This window comes from Eurosta solidaginis, chromosome 2, assembly GCF_040869045.1.
Source record: "Eurosta solidaginis isolate ZX-2024a chromosome 2, ASM4086904v1, whole genome shotgun sequence".
In the NCBI taxonomy this organism is placed as follows: Eukaryota; Metazoa; Arthropoda; class Insecta; order Diptera; family Tephritidae; genus Eurosta; species Eurosta solidaginis.
In genome coordinates, this window is record NC_090320.1 from 141,115,345 (window position 1) to 141,137,135 (window position 21,791).

Consider the following 21,791-nt stretch of genomic DNA (forward strand, 5'->3'; position numbering starts at 1 on the left):
GCACCCGTCCTTCCGTTTGCGCTTAGTAAACGCCAAAGCCAAACGCGCGCCAGAAACCTTTCCTCCAGATGAGAGCCACGGCTCCTGGATCAGCGCCACGTCAACCGAACCCTCCTCAAGGGTTAGGAGGACTTCGCTCGACGCCACTTTACTGTGTTGGAGGTTTATCTGTATGACTCGCAGCACCATTGGGCTGTTTGTCCCCCTCCAGTACTTTCGTCTTGACGTCGTCGTCCTCCTCTTGCCCTTTTGGTTTAGAGTACTCGAGGCCCCCTTCAGCCTCTCGTGACTGTTGTGTCGGGTGTTCCTCTGCGTGAGTCACAGCACTATTTGGCGGATGGTCCTCTTCTAACACATTCGTGGTGACGTCGGGGACCTCCACCTGTCTTTTCCCCTTAGGCTTTTGAGGTCCTCTTCGACTTCGCCCACCTCTAGCGTGTTAGGGTTTTTATCCGCCGTACTTCTTTTCCTGAGTCGCATATAAATTTTGCCAGTGTCAAAGGACATTTTGCCAAGCTGCGTGTACAAAATATTCTCCGCCCGCTTGTCTACTTGGAAGATGTAGAACTGACCATCCTCGGTAGGCCGCGATGCAGTAAGTACCTTCCCATCCTGTGTCGGTATATTCGGATTCTGATTCTGCATAAGTCGCAGTGTATCCTCCGACTTCATCACGCATGGTATCCATACCTTAACTTTTGGTACCGTGGGGATTTACTCTTTATCCACCACCTCAAACCGCGCGTTCTTGCCTTGCCTTTGGAGGCTTGGAACCACTTCCTCCAGCCACCGCAAGCTCACGATGTTGTCGCACGCTATCATCTTCACACCAATATACCATCCCCCCGCATCAAAGGTTGGAAGGGGCTTACTTGGTTGTTCCCGCATCATCTCAAGCATTACGCTAATAAGCTCCCTTTCCACAGATCTCCACCTTTCAGTAGTCATTTGTCTCTGCTACGATCAACCAGCGCCACAGTCAGTGACTGCTTTGCCACATCACTCATCTTCTCGGGAAAATCAGGAATCTTAGTGTTATCTCCCTTTGGCACCTCCGAGAAAGCCGGAGTCTTATCGTTAACTCCCTTTAGCGACTTACAGCTTTGGGCCTACTTGCCTTGTCTATGCGACTGCCCTGCCTCGCGGCTCTAGGACTGGGTCCTTTCTGCCTCTTGAAAGCAGGCTTGTCGCCTTCCGCCGAACGTTGGCTCTTCATTCTGCCATTCGACGCTTCTTCCTCCTCGTACCGGTTGCAGAACCGAGGGTTTCTCGCAGCAAACCCTTTGAACTGCCTTCGACCTACTTCTACCGCTTCATGGGCCCATTCCAAGCGCTCTATCTCCACTTCTGTTGGGTTGAACACTGCTCCCAAGCATTGTACAATTCTTAGTGCTGCACGGTAATACGAGAGAGCTCTTTTACTTCCTCTGCTCCGTACCCTTCTCCACTCTTCTACTCCGTTTTCATTTCATTCAATCAGCAGTTCATTGAATCAGCACTACTCTCGCTCGCCGAGTCCGACGCATAGCTTAATTCGTATATGTCGTCCTTAGATTGCGACTCAGTCCTCCTCTTTACATCATCCTTATTACAATCAGGTAATGAGTCGTTCATCTTGGTCGTACGACCACCTGCCCGACAAGGCGGGCTCAGCGGTCCAGTATGATATACGGGGAAAGAACCGTCCGCCACAGCAGCGCCCCTTACTGTGGTAAGGCCATAAATACTTAACGAGGTGGTCCGGTATCGGGAAGGCTCCGTTCGAATACAGCCGAATTTATCCCCTGGCTGCAAATGGTCCATAACACCCTGGATTAGGGGGTTGGTAGTTCTTGTCACCGACATCCCGCCGCCCTCCAATGAGGCGAAATGGCGTAGATGTCAGTCCTAAACAGCTCCGCCTCATAGTCGGGCGCTACGGAGTTCGGCTAAGACCTCACTCCAACGACAAGGTTCCTACCCGAGTGAGGGACAGTTTCTGCAGAATACCCAGAAACCTGGGCACCCCAACAGACATCTGATTGTTGAGCCAACACCGCCCAGGGGCTTAAGGAGTAACCTCCGTAAGCACTATGAGGAAATACGGCACCTGAGAACACATCTGTATTAAGCCAAAAAACATAAGCAGGTCCTTGGTGAACTCCATAAACAGGAATCGGCCACTATGTCAGGAATTGTCCGGTGAAACCAATACTCAAAGAGCAATACCCCAAACTTGCGGAAAAGGAACGCACACTCCCTAGGGAAACGCGAGTCACTCTGGCCCAAATTCGATCTAGATACTGTAACAGGTTAAACTCTTAGCTATCCACAATAAAACCCGGCATACAAAATGTATGCCCTGCTTGCAATATATCGCCACATGACACCAACCATCTTTTCAAATGTAATGTGGTACCACGCCTCTAACACCTCTCTCATTATGGTCCACCCCTGTTGAAACAGCAAGTTTCCTCGGATTCCCGTTAGAGGACATTGATGACAATTTGTGATTGGTCAGACCCATTGGATGGGGCGAAGCACTGCTACAACAACAACAACAACAAAAGGATTATGAAAGTTACGGAGACGTGGGGTTTTGGGATCCCGCCCAGAACAACCTGTCCGACCATCCCATGGCCGTGACATACTGACAAGAGTATGACTGTCCTAAAAAGATTATTTTCCGATAAACGCAGCAAAATCATTTCTCAGGGCCGGGGCCAGGAGCCGGCCCCGGATTGGGTTCGATACCTTCCCGGAGCAGGAGAGTATGGCGCAGTCCCGCTGCAACGAGCTGTTGGGAGCATGACAATTTGTGGGAGGGACACAACAAATTAAATGGTGTTACACTGAAATGACAGTCCTTGGTCGGGATAAATCCTGAGTCACTCCAGTACATAGAACCTACTACCTTGGGAAGCGTAAAACTACGTACTTTTCGGGTGTAAATCAAAATATTACACGTTTTTTTATAGTAATATCATTATTTTCAACATGAATACGTACAAAAATGGGCTTTTTACACCAAAAAATCATTTCGATAGGAATTTACCCCTATTTTGATCTCAATTGCATACAAAAGTTTTAGAGTTATTCATATGTGCAAGTTTCTTCTTGTTTTTTATATACATATGTATATGCAAGACAGAGTTTTATTCTAATTTTTATTTTTTCTGTTTATGTGAAAGTCCTGAAGATGATTTCAGATAGAATTCGAAATATCGACGATTTAAAAACTAAAATAAAAATTTAAATATTGTTTTATTTAACTAATACTGTTTTCACACAGAAACTTAATGATCTCATTTCACCTGCTAATGAAATCGTAAATTTTTTGCTTTCACACAGAAGTAACTGCTCGAATAGTATGAAGGATGAGACAGACAATCATGGCGGAACGATACAAGGTGGGAGCATGGTGACATACCTACAAACAAAAAAATTCCATGTACTTGTAAATTCGATGGGCAAATGTCAAAATCGTACTGCGCCGGTAGTTGATGTATCAAATCAAATAAAAAAGGTTATAATCAGCTGTTCGATGCGGCCACCTTGTATCGTTCCGCCATGCAGACAATGACATTTGCTTTGAAAACTAAGAAGCGGAAACGGAAGCGGAACGCTGCCAACAGAGTTGCATTGTGCTTTTGACTTCATTAGGCATTCGATTAGCTACTAATGAAATAATAATAAATTCGAATTTTGTAGGGAAGATTGAGCTCAATAAGCGTCTTAATGTAGAAAATTGCCTTTATTATTCAATAAGCCGTCTGTGTAAAATTAGTATAAGGCCTTTTAGCTCATATAAAGTTTTACAATAACAGATACTTACAAGGCTTTCAAAAACCATCAATAGTGTTTATTATTAATGATAGTTTTTTATTAACCAGGTTGTAATATTCTACAACCGACATTGATCCTTGGCGAATGGCACTTAGTTCTTGCTCTATAATATATATTGGACCTTTATCCGAATTTAATCGAATCGTATTATGGTAAGAGCTGCAAAGTACTTTCTTCTTCCCCTTTCATATATACTCATTGCATTATGGACTGCTTCTCTCCTGTTTACATATGAGTTGATTTTTCCTGGTAATTCAGTTAAAGATTTTATTTTCATAGATTCTTGACTCTGAATGCCATGGCTAATTGTACTCTTGAGTACTACGAGTCTGTATGTCTGATTCAGAACGCAATCGCGCAATTTCCTGTCTGGGACTAATGGTGCTGTCAGCGATCAATCAAATCAAACCTTTTGTTAGTGCATCCGTCATTTTTACTTTATAACCCTAAAAAAATATTCAAATTAAAGTTTCCCTATAATCGTTGTTTTTTGCAATATTTACAAGATTTTTTCGGTTACTTCATAATCCACCTCTTAAACTAAAGTATTCAAATGAAATTAAATAGTATTTTTTCTTTGTTTAAAACTTTCCAAAGTTCCATTTATTCCTCCGTAGTGAAAACAAACTTACAGTAGTGATCGACATTGTCTATTGAAATAATCCTTTCATTAATGTACAAAAAAAAAAAACAATCCCTATCCAAACAAAAAATAAATTCTTTTTTAATTTGGGGCTCTTAAAAATTGTGTGACCTCCACCACAATACTCACAATAATACTATGTGCAAACACGCACCAAATTGGCAATTTATACCACTTGGGATTACGCAATTTATCGTATGATAAATTGTAATAGTAAATTGCGTAATAAATTGTTTCAAACTGCAAACGCAACCTTGTAAATATGTGTATTGAGTCGACTTAAATGTCAGTTTTACGAAAAAAACTAAAAATGTCCAAGTAACAAAACGTTACATAAAAAATTAAATTAAAGAAAAAAAAACTTTTTTAAAAATACGCTTTTATTATTGGTTAATAAAATTAACTAAAAAGTAAGTTGATGCATTAAAAGAAATGGATAGAATGAGAAACGTTACAAATAACTAAGTAAAGATTACGTAACTAATTTAAACAATATTTTACTCTACTAAAAATTTAAAAAAATTCCTATTTAAATTAAATTAAAGAAAAAGGCTTTTCTAAGAATAAGCTTCTATTACTTGTTAATAAAACGAACTAAAAAGTAAAAAATAAAATTAAAGAAAAAAACTTTTTTAAAAATAAGCTTTTATTATTGGTTAATAAAATTAACTAAAAAGTAAACAATAAATTGACTCTAAAGAAATATAACACTTTATAAGTTCATTGTAAGCTTTAACGATAATTAGGCTTTTTCGTCTGCGACAAAAGAATTCTACATTGTACATAATTATATATTTTTAACATTAAAACTTTACACCTAAATTATTAAACCTTACAGTTTATATCACAGTTCTAATTGTTCTAATAAAAAACGTGTTGAATTTTGATGGTATAATTAAGAACATTTAGGATCTCCTTTTCTTGCTATCGCAATGTAACACGCTTTTATTAGAACAATTAGGACTGTGATATAAACTGTAAGGTTTAATAATTTAGGTGTAAAGTTTTAATGTTAAAAATATATAATTATGTACAATATAGAATTCTTTTGTCGCAAACGAAAAAGCCTAATTATCGTTAAAGCTTACAATGAACTTATAAAGTGTTATATTTCTTTAGAGTCAATTTATTGTTTACTTTTTAGTTAATTTTATTAACCAATAATAAAAGCTTATTTTTAAAAAAGTTTCTTTCTTTAATTTTATTTTTTACTTTTTAGTTCGTTTTATTAACAAGTAATAGAAGCTTATTCTTAGAAAAGCCTTTTTCTTAAATTTAATTTAAATATGAATTTTTTTAAATTTTTAGTAGGGTAAAATATTGTTTAAATTAGTTACGTAATCTTTACTAAGTTATTTGTAACGTTTCTCATTCTATCCATTTCTTTTAATGCATCAACTTACTTTTTAGTTAATTTTATTAACCAATAATAAAAGCTTATTTTTAAAAAAGTTTTTTTTCTTTAATTTTATTTTTTTCTTTAATTTTATTATATCATAATCCGAATATATTGGGGCATATTCATAATCGAAATAAAATGTGACTAAGTTAGTTGAAGCATTTTTAACAGAGAGCGCATATAAAATTTTGTCAAACAGTGTTAAATAACTTAACTTTGCCTATGCCGCGTCCAGTTTACAACTACTTATTCCAGATCTCTCATCTGTGGGTTAAATCTGTTTTAAAATAAAATTCCTACTTTCGCTTAGCTAAAATTCCATCGCCAAAAATCTGTAAAACAAAATCAAGTGCGCAGAAAAGTATGCAACACTTACCGATAACAGCCTAACGGCAATATACTATTTTCACACAGACGGCTTATTGAATAATAAAGGCAGTTTTCTACATTAAGACGCTTATTGAGCTCAATCTTCCCTACAAAATTCAAATCTATAATTATTTCATTAGTAGCTAATCGAATGCCTAATGAAGTCAAAAGCACAATGCAACTCTGTTGGCCGCGTTCCGCTTCTTAGTTTTTGGTGTGTTCAGTGCTTAAAAATGCCATTTGTCAAAGCAAATGTCATTGTCTGCATAGCGGAACGATACAAGGTGGCCGCATCGAACAGCTGATTATAACCTTTTTTATTTGATTTGATACATCAACTACCGGCGCAGTACGATTTTGACATTTGTCCATCGAATTTACAAGTACATGGAATTTTTTTTGTTGTAGGTATGTCACCATGCTCCCACCTTGTATCGTCCCGCCATGATTGTCTGTCTCATCCTTCATACTAATCGAGCAGTTACTTCTGTGTGAAAGCAAAAAATTTACGATTTCATTAGCAGGTGAAATGAGATTATTAAGTTTCTGTGTGAAAACAGTATTAGCGTTCGTTGTATCACAGAATTTTTACACTTTGAAAATGGCGGCTGTTGTTTGCAAGGTTGCATTCCTTTGAGTCTTCGTTTTCACCATCTGGATTAACAAAGTCATGAGCCTGGACATTCGTGCAATTTTAGTGATGTAAATTGCATGGCGCCAGCGCCAATGCGTTGCCAGCTCAATGGTAGCTCATTGACGAAATGACTCCAATCGAATTTTTGACGCTACTTAGTAGTGAGTGCGTAGTACATTTCACTTGCGCTATTGATTGAAACGACTTTTGTTTGTCAGGCACGAGTTTGGTGTTATTGGCGCTACTGGCAATGATGACACTGAGCTGATGGCGGTAGCGCTGGTAGTTCAGCTTTTGAATCAGAGAAAGAATTGATGATCCGTGCAAATTATTATGGCTTTGGCCGTGTAAATTATTTTGTTGTATTTGCACCAAATAAATGCTGCGGACATAACAACCGGAGTCATTTTTGGGTTGTATATTTTAAATTTAATGCACAATTAATATGGGTGTGTTTGAGCGGCCAAATAATAACAGTAGTATTGCTAAAGTGCTGCTAAGTTGATGGAATGTCGCTAATTTCCTAGCGATGATCAATAGATTGTCAATATTTCGTTCAACGGACACGCGAAATTGCCACATCTGCTCAAATTTTCAAAGTTTTTCCATTCTTGATTTAACTTAAGCTGTTATGCCAATATTTTTCAGCCAGCTTTTTTCAAATAGGTAATTTTTCCAAAAGCAAAATAAATTACAGAAAAGATTACAGAGTTAAAGAGCCTTAAAACTATGTTGGTTATACACAGAAATACAACAGAGGGTTGTGTCTCCGCTTTTCGCAAGCGTTGAGATTCACCACGAGTGACACGCGTGATTCCCCACGTCCAAATATCACAATCCACGGATAGGTACCGCCGGGTTTGTATGGGACTTAGGCTGTTATGCCAAAGTAAATACAAATCTTTACCGATAACTGTGTTATCGATTAATTTATCGAATTCTAACAAAGTAATATTGCATTGTCATCGGAGTTATACATGTGTGCAAAATTTCAGCTCAATCGGACACCGGGAAGTGTATCAAATTTAACTTGCAAGATTCCATTACAGACAACAAAAGTGAAACTAAATAAAAGCTTATAATAAAATAAATCCATATTTTGTTAAAAATGACGACAAACAACGTAAATGGTGAGTAAATTTGAAATTTTAAAAGCTAACCGTGAATCCAAACTTGATTCTATTGCTTTAAATAACAACACACGTTTAGAATTTTCCTTGTTTTTCACAAATAAATTTTAAATTCAAAACACCACCAGCTGTGAAATTACTATTGTGTAAGCTAAATTGAGTTGTATGAACACCACCCTATTTAAATCGAAATTGCCTCAATTTATTTTTCTGTTTGAACATAGTATAATGTAGCCTTTTATATTTAGGGTTGTTAATGGTAATACCCATTTATTTTTCACAAATTTTCATTTACAAATCTTTTCGAGGAAACAATAAATTACATAAATTATAATAAATTTCTTACTCTGAATACTGTCTTCCATTGTGGTGACTGTTAATCCCTAGTTTTAGGTACGAGGTAACCAGTTATATATTTTTCAGGAAATTAATAGTAGTGTTAATTTAATTTTGTCTGTGTTTAATATATGTTGTTTTTTTTTAACATACAGCATCCAGGATACTTTTTCGTTTCTTCTTATTTGGGTTTTATTTTTTGCATTAAAGAGTTTTTTTCCTTTTTTTATACCCAGCTGTACTTGTACACAGGGTATTATAACTTTGATTGATAAACGGTTGGTTGTACAGGTATAAAGGAATCGAGATAGATATAGACTTCGATATATCAAAATCATCAGTATCGAAAAAAATTGCATTGAGCCATGTCCGTCCGTCCATCCGTCTGTCCGTTAACACGATAACTTAATTATATATTGAGATATCTTCACCAAATTTAGTACGCGAGCTTATCTGGACCCAGAATAGATTGGTATTGAAAATGAGCAAAATCGGATGATAACCACCACCACTTTTTATATATATAACATTTTGGAAAATACAAAAAACCTGATTATTTAGTAAATAATACACCTAGAATGTTGAAATTTGACGTGTGGACTGATTTGAGACTCTTGATAAAAGTTTGAAAAAAAATTTTAAAATGGGCACGGCACCGCCCACTTGTGATACAATCAAGTTTACAACTTTTATTAATCATAAATCAAAAATCGTTAGACTTATAGTAATAAAATTCGGCCCTTACTATAAAGAATACTTTGGAGAAAAATTAACGAATTCGGTTAAGGACTACGACCACTTCTATATACAAGATTTTTAAAAGGGTCGTGGAAGAATAAAATAAGCTATATCTTTGCAAAAAAGAGCATTGTATCAATGGTATTTCCATTCCCAAGTGGATTTATAACAATAAATAGGAAAAACTTCAAATTCTAAAAAACGGGCGTGACACCGCCCCTTTTATGAATAACCAATTTTCTATGTTTCGGGGGCCATAACTCGAAGAAAAATTAGTTCAGAATAGAACCATATATATACATACATATGTATTATTGCGCAGCCTTGTAACACTATTAAGCACCAAAACAAACAACAACAGGATTTCAAGTGTTCAGCTGGGCATGTAATGTTCGGTTTCACCCGAACTTAGACCTCCTTACTTGTTTTAATTTTTATTAATTTTAGAATTATTCAAAAAAACGTCCTGGGATACTTTTGAATTTGCTCTTTTTCAGTCTTTTGACATTCACTCGAGAGTTTTATTTTTAAAAAATAGGTCGTCAGGCGACTTTTTATTTCACCCGTTTGCTCCTTGCTCACCCGTTTAAAAAAAGTTGACCAGGGATACTTTTTTGTTTCTCCCGTTTGGCTTTTTGCCTAAATTTACAAACAGCCGTACACCTAAGATAATTTTACCTTTCCTTCTTTTTGGTCCTTTATTAGCATGTAGTGTATCGTGAACCAATATGAATAAATAGAAAGACTTTTAACTTATACACTACTTTATTGAACAAAGGATAAATTCTGAGTGGATGTTTTTCTGTCCAATTGAAACTGCGAATGACAATTACAAGAGAAAGTGTCAAAACAGTAATGTCAACTGATTTCTTATTAATGATGTTGCCATCTAGCAATAAATGTAAAATGTGCGGTTTCGGTCGCTACAAGCGCATGCTCCACGTCGTCGGGCGCCAGTTATGGTTTTCGCTAAGCGAATCGGGTTTTTAAAAACAAACGCGAACTATTTAGCGGAGACGTTCGCGTTGCCACAGACTCATAATCGATCTAAGTTTATTTTATTTAAGTCAAAAGTTATATACAAATTACAGAAGTTCATTTCATTCACTCACAAATAATTGTGAAATTTGAAGATTTAGATTCGTTTACAAGATGCAGATGTTGGACATTAAATATACTACTTATGACTGGAAAGACTGCATTAACATTTTTTAATATTTGTTTGTCAGGTGTTTGGTTGCTCGTTTAATTTGTGGCTACACACAGAGAAAAAACAACTGTAAATCAAACAAAGTTGACCTAGATAAACAATTTTGTATAGGGCCCAAGAAACTTGTATATCCTACCAAAGTACTTTCACAATTTATGCCCGATAATCGAAAACAAAGCTTAGGCAATTTATTACCTAAGCACTTTGGCTAACAAAAAAGGGGATATTTTGACTAAGTTATCCTAGGTATTTGTTTATACTCAGTTGAGCAGAGCTCACAGCGTATATTAACTTTGATTGGATAACGGTTGGTTGTACAGGTATAAAGGAATCGAAATAGATATAGACTTCGATATATCAAAATCATCAGTATCGAAAAAAAATGTGATTGAGCCATGTCCGTCCGTCCGTCCGTTAACACGAGAACTTGAGTAAATTTTGATGTATCTTAATGAAATTTGGTATGTAGGTTCGAGGGACTCATCTTAGATCGCTATTTAAAATGAACGATATCGGACTATAACCACGCCCACTTTTTCGAAATAGAAAATTTCGAAAAATCGAAAAAGTGCGATAATTCATTACCAAAGACGGATAAAGCGATGAAACTTGGTAGGTGAGTTGAACTTATGACGCAGAAAAGAAAATTAGTAAAATGTTTGATAATGGGCGTGGCACCGCCCACTTTTAAAAGAAAGTAATTTAGAAGTTTTGCAAGCTGTAATTTGGAAGTCATTGAAGATTTTCATTTGATACACATATCGTACAAACAAATTCTAGAGCCATCCTTGGTCCACCTTTACGGCGATATCTCGAAAAGGCGTCCACCTATAGAACTAAGCCCACGCCCTTTTAAAATACTCTTTAACACCTTTCATTTGGTACCCATATCGTACAAACAAATTCTAGTGTCAGCCCTGGTCCACCTTTATAGCGATATCCCTAAATGGCGTCCACCTATAGAACTATGGCCCACTCCCTCTTAAAATACTCTTTAATACCTTCCATTTGATACACATGTCATACAAACACATTCCAGTGTTACCCTAGGTTCATTTTCCTTCATGGTGATGTTCCCTTATTTTGTCTCCATATCTCTCAACTAAGTATGTAATGTGCGGTTACACCCGAACTTAGCCTTCCTTACTTGTTTTTTATATGAACTTTGAAAACTATATGCAAATCAACAAGGTATTTGGGAAACTCACACTTGATCAATGTAAACAAAGATTAGTTAATATATCTACATTATCTTGTGTAACACGTGTTAGCACCTAACATGGTGTAATTCAACGAAGTTTCTAATAATTTTAACAGTGTTGGCTTGAGTAATTTTTGTTCGCAGCCAAGTAATTTGTTAGCTTAGCAAAGTAGGCGATGTTAGGTTAGATAACTTGTAAAAATCTAGAAGAAACTGGTTTAACTTAACAAAGTTTTATTTTTATTTTTATAAAGTTATCTTAGGCAACTTTCAATTCACCTAAGAAACTTATTTAATCTATCAAAGTTCTTGTTTATTTTTATAAAGTTATCTTAGGTAACTTGGAATTCACCCAAGCAACTTATTTAATCTATCAAAGTTCTTGTTTATTTTTATAAAGTTATCTTAGGTAACTTGCAATTCACCTAAGAAACTTACTTAATCTATCAAAGTTCTTGTTTATTTTTATAAAGTTATCTTAGGTATCTTGCAATGACACCCAAGAAACTTATTTAATGTAACAAAGTACACCTATCCCCCGATTTACACGGTACTTGTTTTACACGATTTCGCTTTTACATGGTTCATAAATCAGCAAAATATTAAAAACACCGAATATTCACAAATCATTAAAAACCTTTTTTAGTCCCCTTGGTAACACTGATTGCAATATTGAGGCATTCCCCTTTGTGAATATGTATGTACATAACCAAACGCAGAGTATATATTTCATGTGGAAGGAAAATCGTTTGATGAAAATTTTAACAAAAAGCCATAATTTTTTACTATTATTGCGAGTTTTTTTGGTTTGAACTGGTAAGTTATTGATTTAATTATCTTTTCGTGAACCTTCATGAGTACATATGTGATTTGTGTTAATTTTTCAAGTTTCTAAAATGCCAAAAACTTCGAAGAAAACTACGGAAGTTAGTTGTTTTTTGGTCAAAGAATACTTAGTTTTAAGTTTTTTAAGATGCTTTAGTTTTGTTTTATTTAAATAAATGACTGAATTGGGTAGTTTTTTCGTTTTACACGGTTTTTGTATAGGAAAACGAAGCTTTCACTTTACATGGTTTTGTCTGGAACCGATCTTCCGTGTAAATCGGGGTATAGGTGTATTTGTAAAATTCCAAAGTAAGTGTGGTTCGCGACGGTTGTTTCGTTATTCTTCGGCATGATGTGTTTTGAGTTCAATATTAAAAGTCGACAACGCTGATAACATCATTTTCTAAGTTAACTATTTAAATGAATACACCAGCCTTGACGTTAAAGAAGGTAAGTTAACATACATATGCGTGTTTAAATCAGGGGTTCGCATTCCCAGCATATTTGTGCTCTCATTGCGTATGTGACAGTACAATTACTAACAATTTTTTGCGACCCATGGTTTAGATACATTCTAAATAGTTTCAAACCAATACAGAATATATTCCATCAATTTTAGGAATTATTGATTTGTTCTTAAAAAGTGCGTCCTGGATACGATTGTAGTACCAAATTTGACATTTCAACATTAAGGCGACATTTTGCAGACTGTCGAATAATAAAATCTAAGTCATAGAAGCAGATTCGTAGTTAAAATGTTATGCTTTATTTGTAAGGAAAATTTTTCAAAAGTTAACAATTTCATAAGTCTTCTTAAAATGATTCACTACGCTAAAAAAGGTCAATATATATGCCCCTATAGTTTTTGTAGACAATCATTTGTAAATATCTACTCCTATAAAAGACATTTAAATAATCATTTTTTAAGAACTAACTTAAACAGTTCCCCTGTAAGTGAAGTAGTTACAAAAATGAACACAGAAACCAATCCAATACCTGGTAATAGTACTTCCTCAGAAGTTCAAAATAAGAAATTTGAAAACAATTGTAAAGAAGAGAATAAATTTATATCTGAAAAGGAACTGAAGCAAGAGCTAAAAAAAGGTTTGTGTATTCACATTATCATTGCACAATAATAATTTCGCAAGATGCAATGTTCCATTTTGTTGAATAATATTATGATTTTATTGTACAACCATTGTTAAATTGTTTGAAAAAGGTCATGCGTGATTTATGTGTTGAATATTCTGAAGATATTTTACAAGTTCTTGATAATTTTGTATATTTGTTCTTAATATAAACTTTTAAAGCATTTAGAAGAGATTAATTTGTATGAAAAACCATCTAAATTCGATTTAAATCGATCAGTTATAAATAAGATCAAGTGTTGTCAAAACGTTCTTGAAGAACATGTTTATAGTGGTGTGTTACTGCCAAAAATTCTTGAAAAGAATGGAGCAATATAATGGCGATTCACATAACTTAAAAAATTTTGTTCAGGGAAAATTGGCGGTCAGTAAAATATCTTACTGTAAAGGCGAAGTTTGTATTCCATATTTTCTTAATGTTTGACATTAATAAACCACTGGGATCTCATACAAGATCCCAGGCAGTCACTGCTTTATACGTATCATTCCCAACTTTAGAAAATTTGTCAAAACTAAATCATATATATGTAGTCGCCCTCATTAAAGCCGAACATCAAAAAAAAAATTTGTGAATGACTTGACAATAAGTTCCTTGATTAAAATACTTACTTCCTTAGAAGTTAATGGTTTAGGGCTAAATATAGACCGCAATAGTAAACGAGTTTACTTTGTAACAAATTTTGTTTTTTGGCGACCTTTAAATTTAACAATTATTTCTTCTGACTGGCTGTAGGTCAATAAATTAAACAGGTTGTTGTTGTTTTTGTTCCAATATATTTCGATCTCCAACGGAGATCGTCATCGGGGACTACAATAATAAATAAATAAACACTTTATTTTACACAATTTATCACAGGCAAATGTATATATATGTATGTATAAACATATTAGCATTACTGCAAACATACATACAGAGTTCAGATGTTAGGTGGGCAGCGTCTGTTCGAGATGCTGTTGTTGAACTGATTTTCGCGAGTCAAGTAAGTGACGGTAGATGTGTGCACACATTTCAGAGTCTTTTTTGTAGTTCAATCTTTTGTTCTCGTCCGTGTCTATTATGTGGAGCATCTCCAAAGTAAAGCGTTTGTTGTAATGCTGTTCTTGTTGTAGTATGCTCACAGCGTCAAAGTCTGGTTTATGTCCGCTCTCCGCACAGTGGCCCGCAAGTGCTGTTTTATGTGTATTGCTTGATTGTAAACATTTGATGCCAGATCGGTGCCCTGCTATTCTTGTTTTTAACTTATTTTTCGTTGTGCCAACATATTCTTTCGCGCAAATGTTATCTCCGTCTCCTGCACATGGTATCTTGTATACAATATTGTTTTTCTCCATCGTTTCTAATTTACTTTTCATATTCTTGAAAAATATTTGGTTTGTGTACGCCGGTTTGTGTGCAATTCCGATTCTTTCTTTATCATAAATATTTGAACATTGTAATCTTTCGGAAAAGCCAGGTATATATATAATAGATTTATATGTAATCGGTTTTTCACCTTCGATTTTTGATTTGGTACCCTTATGATGCGTGTTTATCAACCTACGTATTACCCCGGACGGGAAATCGTTCATCTTGAGAATGTGCTCGATACGTTTTTTATTCTCAGGGTGAAAAATTGAATCATTAGTATCTAAAACTCGCCGGATAAAATTTTTCGCTGTATTAAAAATCATACTTTTCGGATGTTTAGATAAATAATTTATAATACGTCCTGAACTTGTAGGCTTTTGGTACCAATCTACTTTAATTTTATTGCTTATTTTACATACCAAGGAATCTAAAAATGGTAATTTGCCATCTTTTTCCAACTCCATCTTGAATTGTATGTCTTTGTGGTATGAATTTAGCAAACCTAAGGTCTCGTCCAGTTTATCCTCCTTTACTAATGCAAACACATCGTCTACGTATTTACTAAGTAGTCTCGTGTTCTTTACTACTTTTCCTAAAATTTCTTCCATTACAATGTCGGCGACAATCGGTGATGCCGGAGATCCCATTGGAAGACCCTTTAATTGCGTATATATTCGTTCCTCGTACTTAAAATATCTATTTTCACAAAAACAAAACGTCACTATTTGCATAAAAAGATTTTTTGGCATATCCGTATATTGTTTAATCTCCTCCCATTTCGCCCAAATCGTCTGTATAGCAAAGTCTGTTGGTATACTTGGAAATAGTGATATAACATCAAACGATACAAAACGCTCATCATCACATATATAGTTGTCATTGACTTTGTCCTTAAATTCTATTGCACTTTTAACATTGAACACCGATTTCATCGTCAAGTTTTTTAAAATATTAGTCAAGTACTTACATAAATTATAGGACGGAGCATTTATCATGGAACAAAATGGGTCTTAATGGCATACTTTCCTTGTGAACTTTTGGTAAACCATACATTCGGGGTGGAATAGCTGTGTGCGTGGTCATTTTATATTTTTCTGTTTTTGTTATAAGACCTAATTTATGTAATTTTTCTGCTAATTGGTTGTTTTTGGTCTGTAATCTTAGTGTCGGATCTTGGCGTAAAATTCGATATATTGACATATCATTCAATATGTTGTCCATTCTTAACCTATAATCTGTTTTCTCCAGAGCGACGGTCAAGTTTCCCTTGTCTGCATTTAAAATTACAATTTCTTTATTTTTGTTCAGAAATCTTCGCGTTCGCTCCACTGTATCTTTGATGGCCATATCTGTTTTCTCACCTCTTCGCTTTGTCATCGACTCTTTTATAAGCAATGATATTTTCGTTCTCGCGGATTCCTGTTCTTCTTTGTTCTCTACGCTCTGTACCAATTCCTCACCATCCGCATTGCATTTAAAGAGCGGGAATTCTTCTTTTGTTATTGGTAAACCAAACTTTGGCCCTTTTGCTAGCAGCGCCTCCACATCAGGTGGGAATTCCGTATTTGTTTTGTTTACCAACCAATGCTTGTTTTTTTTTGGTTCCTAATATTTGTGCATTTCTCCCGTCTCGCAGTTTTTCAAACTTTAATTTTTGTGTGTTTTTATTACAGTGCAGATGGAGTTGGAAAAAGATGGCAAATTACCATTTTTAGATTCCTTGGTATGTAAAATAAGCAATAAAATTAAAGTAGATTGGTACCAAAAGCCTACAAGTTCAGGACGTATTATAAATTATTTATCTAAACATCCGAAAAGTATGATTTTTAATACAGCGAAAAATTTTATCCGGCGAGTTTTAGATACTAGTGATTCAATTTTTCACCCTGAGAATAAAAAACGTATCGAGCACATTCTCAAGATGAACGATTTCCCGTCCGGGGTAATACGTAGGCTGATAAACACGCATCATAAGGGTACCAAATCAAAAATCGAAGGTGAAAAACCGATCACGTATAAATCCATTATATATATACCTGGCTTTTCTGAAAGATTACAATGTTCAAATATTTATGATAAAGAAAGAATCGGAATTGCACACAAACTGGCGTACAAAAACCAAATATTTTTCAAGAATATGAAAAGTAAATTAGAAACGATGGAGAAAAACAATATTGTATACAAGATACCATGTGCAGGAGACGGAGATAACATTTGTGCGAAAGAATATGTTGGCACAACGAAAAATAAGTTAAAAACAAGAATAGCAGGGCACCGATCTGGCATCAAATGTTTACAATCAAGCAATACACATAAAACAGCACTTGCGGCCCACTGTGCGGAGAGCGGACATAAACCAGACTTTGACGCTGTGAGCATACTACAACAAGAACAACATTACAACAAACGCTTTACTTTGGAGATGCTCCACATAATAGACACGGACGAGAACAAAAGATTGAACTACAAGAAAGACTCTGAAATGTGTGCACACATCTACCGCCACTTACTTGACTCGCGAAAATCAGTTCAACAACAGCATCTCGAATAGACGCTGCCCACCTAACATCTGAACACATGTATGTATGTTTGCAGTAATGCTAATATGTTTATACATACATATATATACATTTGCCTGTGATAAATTGTGTAAAATAAAGTGTTTATATATTTATTATTGTAGTCCCTGATGACGATCTCCGTTGGAGATCGAAATATATTGGAACAAAAACAACAACAACTTGTTCAATTTATTGACCTAGAGCCAGTTAGAAGAAATAATTGTAGAGTTTACTTTGTTTTAGGACTTGTATTAGGTGATAACCTTGGCCTAATACAAGTTTGTTACGTAATAACACTGAATCTATTTAAAGTTTGTTACATATTTATGCAGTTGAGACTTTCGACGTTCCACCATTTAATTGTCAAACACTTCCGAATGGTCAATTAATGATAAAACCAGAGTAATTTTTTAAAAGCCCAGAATTTGAGATAGTTTTTCAGTTTTAATTATAATTTTTTTACCTTTAATTAGACGTTTACAAATAAGCTAGATTAGATTTACGAGTACATACAAATAATCACATAATATTCTGAACAAAATCACAATGAACGATCTGAATACCACCACCAACAGTGAATGTCAAGAGCCGGGAAGATACTGTTTACTTCAAAACGTTGTATACATTCCTTCACAAGAAGAGCACCCTGAACATTTAATACTGCAACCTGAATCGCCACTACAAAAGGAGCATTTTCCAGAAACTGTTCAGTTAATTCCACGCAACGAAATGCTGCAAAATATACAAATTGATGCTGAAGTGATTGGATTCGAAGATACACATGATGGCCCTTTGGCTGATCTTCTAAAATCATGGAATTTATTTGAAGATCTTTATACATTTTTAACGTGTAAGCATTGATTTCATTTTTTAGAGAAGAGTACCTTATTATTGCCTTTTTCTAGCAGTAAAAGGAACAACAGTAGAAGGGCTTAAATATGTAAAATCAAGGCATTTTGATGAAATATTTGGTGGGCAGAAGATTAACCAAAAAATTATATTAGAACATAAGGTTTCATGCTGGCAAAACTAGCAAGTAAGAAGATTATTTAATATTTTGCCCACTCAGAAATAAATGGGTTTATTTTTAAAAGGTGTTTACAACTTACGATGACGGCAGGAGGCAGAGAGTTGTAGAGAAACTAGCGGGAAATTTCTTCACGAAAAAATTCAAGAAATAGCAAGCTCTAATTTTTAAAGTTTTTGAACAGCTGATTTTCCATAAAATATATTCAACTTTATTTACAGCCCTACGGCGTTCATAACATTTTATCAAATTCTGAACAAGGAAAAACAGTTTTGCAATTATACAACGAAACGAAAATGTTGCCAGCGCAAGCAAGAACATAATCGTTTACAGCGTTATAGAATATGGCAATAGACTCACAGTAAAAAAATGCGGAGATCTAGTGGATCAAATAAAATCACTATTTCCTACAGAATGCCGAGTAAGCACGTTTCGTCTTAATTGAATCCGAGTATCATTTATCTAATGGGAAACTTTCAGTGCATTAGAGAAATCCAAAATAAGTATTTCTTTTATAATAATTTAAATTTTTCAATTACAGGAAACATATTTTTCACAAACAAACAAAAAACTGGCACCGAAAGGTAAACTTTGGGACAGGCATCAAGGCCCTAAACGATTCGTTTCGAAACTTAATCAAAATCCCAAGCGGCTGAAACTGCATAGCGAAACTAACATTTGAACGACTAATATTGGCAATGAAGATTGCGAAGAAATGTGTGCTGACCTAAAACATATGAGGGATTGGGATACTGTACTAAAAAAATGGAAGGAAACGGTTTGGTATAGAAAAAATCGTTTGCTCAATTTAGATTTGAATTTGCACCAACTTTTAGATGAGTTGCCGCTGTTCAAATACTCCAAAGCTCTTAATTTGGTAGGTTTTTTTGTTATAAACTTAAATCAATCTTAGAACTGCGTGTTAAATAATATACTAAAAACATTATTTTAAGGTTGATATTGGCTATCAATTCAATTTCCTAGAAAATGAACTAAACTTTTCAAAATGGGACGATTTTTGTAAAATACCTTCGGATCTCTTTGACCAAAGGAATAAGGACCCACAGAGCAAGCTTCTGAAAAAACGAGAATTTGAAAAGACAGACACAATAAATACAGGTATAGTAAAAGCTTAGAATTTTACAAAAAAACAAAATATTGGAATAACTAAATTTGTACCTATATTTGTTAGATAATTTCAACATTTACGTTATGATGCTGTTACATTCGATTTTATTGCCAAGTTGAAAAATCATAAATGGGCGTCACACAAAGTTTACGATTTCCGATTCTCAAAAGGCTTTCACAGTTCTAGTTAAAACTAAATATTAATAGTACTGGTAAAACATTGAAATAAAATGTAAAAATTTAACATTTGCAACACAATAACAAAAATTATAGATATATATATATATATATGATTAAAGAATTTATCTAACTATATGAAAAATGTTATATAAATGAAAACATAGATAGCAAATCTCATCATTGTACATATATAAATCAGTAAAAGTATTAGTATACAGGCCAATTCTAAATGTTCTCGCGGATTTTTTATTCCCGCGGAAAAATTCTTCCAATTCTTTTCTCCTGGGGAGAAAAATAATTGGGGAATAGAAATTTCGAATTTTCGAAGTCAGCTGTTTTGTCAATTGAAATTTCGGTGCGCATTTCTTATTTTGTTTAAAAAATTTAAAAGTTTAATTATTGTTGCAAATTTGTTTGAAATTAAGAAATAAGTTATAAACAATGCACATTATTGCATTTCATGTGGTATTCACTGAAATGAGTAATGAATTGGTGCCACAGCAACATCAACAGAGGAGCATAAGAAGAAGACGGCGGGATAACACAAATCCGCCGGAGTTGCCTGCTTTCATTCTACAAAGCAATTTTCTGGCGGCCACGTCGAGTTGAGTTCGCCTTTCGCCATATGCCAAAATCTAATTAAGCCTTCTTAAAAAATCCTTGCGCAATTTCTGGATGGCTGCATCAAATATACAAAGAGCTCTTCCATTGCTTATGATATACTTTTCGACTTAAAATAAAGAATATTGTGGTTGATGTTGTTGTTGTATTAACAGTGAGAATATTGTGGTAGAATGTAAATACATATTTTAGCACAAATTTGTACAAATAAGTGTTCTTTCTTAAAAGAACGAATTTCCTTTAACTATTTAGATGCATTCCCTCTAATTTAACAAGTGAAAAAACTCCTATGAAATGGCAAAGAAATCTCCCTCTCCCTCATATTCATAATACCTACTTTTCTTCCATAACCGGTTTCCTCTTTTGCGAACATTGTTCAGAATAGGAGGAAAGGGAGAAGTGAAAAAACTCACAAGGAATTTTTATTTAGAATACGAGGAATGGGAGAAGGAAAAAACTCGCACGGAATTTTCGTTTAGAATTGGGCTGATAAAGTTTTCTTAAAGTTGGTTTTATTTCGACCATTTTAAATAGAACCTGGGATGGAATTCCAAACTCGAACAGCGTTGACAAAAAATAGTCTTGCAGAGGGTAGGAGAGAAAAATTGGGAACCATCAAGTAATTTAGTCGGCCAGACCTTGGAAATACCAAGTTCTCATATAGGTAATTAAGCGTTTTCTCCGCCATCAGACGACGAAGAAAGATACAATTTCTTGCCTTTAAATACTCCAAAATTTCACAGCCCAAGAGGCTAGATTTCCATGCAGAGATATGCTCGTATCTTGTTAGTCCGTATACATATCTCGTGACATTGTTGAACACCACTTCAATTTTATGTGCAGACTGGGAGTCCATCTTGCTACAGATAAGTTCAGGATAACAAATGATCGATAGTATAAGTTGTATAGCGAGTTTTCTTCAAATGGCAACCGGAGTATATGAGGCAGAAAATCGTATGTTAAGCTAGAATTAATGATAAAACCTAGATTAGTAACCTTTGGCACAAATTGTACACTCCCATCTCCTAAAAATAGCGGTGGAATGGTTAAGGGTCCACGAGTCTGTTACATATAGGGAGAACATAGGACTTAGAGCAGTTCAAGCGGAGGCCATTTTGCAAAGCCCAAGGTGCGGTAAATGATAGTTCTTTGCTGAAATTAGAACATAATTCATTAGTCTCCTCAAGAGGGCGTGACATGTAAAGCTGTACGTCATCAGCATAAGCATGAATTTGAGCGGACTGGCACGTACTAAACACGCCATTGACAAACATGCTAAACAGAAGTGGGCCCAGTATATATCCTTGTAGAACACCAACTAAAAGAGGTCACAGCTCAGAGACTTCAGAGGCAACTTTTACACGTTGGTATCGACCTTCCAAAGATTCTTTAAACCCAAAGTATCTTACTAGCTTTGAACACAGTAATTCATGATTGACGGAATCAAACGCCTTAGAAAAGTCTAGCA

At 35.0% G+C, this 21,791-nt stretch overlaps 1 protein-coding gene and 1 long non-coding RNA gene across 2 annotated transcripts in view; both read left to right on the plus strand.

Moving 5' to 3' along the window:
- The window catches only part of Apoltp (Apolipoprotein lipid transfer particle), a 2,338,027-nt gene that overhangs the window by 2,245,194 nt on the left and 71,042 nt on the right, over positions 1–21,791 (plus strand). The gene's annotated exons all lie outside the window — the stretch shown is intronic.
- LOC137240260 (uncharacterized) lies at positions 17,685–19,768 on the plus strand. Its single transcript, XR_010949662.1, has 6 exons — positions 17,685–18,217; positions 18,276–18,403; positions 18,462–18,815; positions 18,936–19,271; positions 19,348–19,513; positions 19,587–19,768. It is a non-coding gene; the product is annotated as an uncharacterized lncRNA (long non-coding RNA).